Here is a 798-nt window from a genome sequence, read left to right as displayed (position 1 = left end):
CGCACGCCGCCCCCCTCCGCCCGTGTGTACCTTTATAGTGCCGGCCGGAAACCTCGCCTCCGTCACAATTGGTTCCGCCTCTGGGTGGAGGCGGGGCCGATTCTCAGTCCCGCGTTCCTCGTCCCGCCATTTCCAAGTCTCCTGGGCGGGCCATGGCGAGTCCTATCCCGCGTGCTGTTAGTTCCTACGGGGCTGCCCCATCTCCAAGCGCATTCCTTAGCGACTCTCGCGTCTCTAGAATCACCTCGCCCCGCTGGAGGCTAAGCTCCCGCCTCTCCTCTGCGCATCTTAATCCCAGACACCCCGACCTACATGTCAGTTTACACTCCCGGACCCTGTTCTCAGGTTCTGCCTCAACTGTTCCCGCCAGACCGCGCCTTCCAAGTAAGGAGTCCCTTAGACCTCGCCCAAGTGCTCCTTTAAAAATCTCTACTCGCATCCCAAACTTTAGTCATGTTCTTTCCAGGCATTCCTCTGCTATTTGTCTTCCATTTCCTATGGTGGAAACCCAGAAAGATCATTTTTTTTTTAATATACTTTATTGATTTTTTACAGAGAGGAAAGGAGAGGGATAAAGAGACAGAAACATCGATGAGAGAAAAACATTGATCAGCTGCCTCCAGCACACCCCCTACTGGGTATGTGCCCTTGACTGGAATCAAACCTGGGACCCCTCAGTCTGCAGGCTGATGCTCTATCCACTGAGCCAAACCGATCAGGGCCAGAAAGATAATTCTTGATATGTCCCTCTGGTTCTCTATATCCTGCAGATCCTGTTCTCCAATGAATCCTCTTGTC

Source organism: Myotis davidii, unplaced genomic scaffold (assembly GCF_000327345.1).
Source record: "Myotis davidii unplaced genomic scaffold, ASM32734v1 scaffold73, whole genome shotgun sequence".
Taxonomy (NCBI): domain Eukaryota; kingdom Metazoa; phylum Chordata; class Mammalia; order Chiroptera; family Vespertilionidae; genus Myotis; species Myotis davidii.
Note: the sequence above shows the minus strand (reverse complement) of the source record.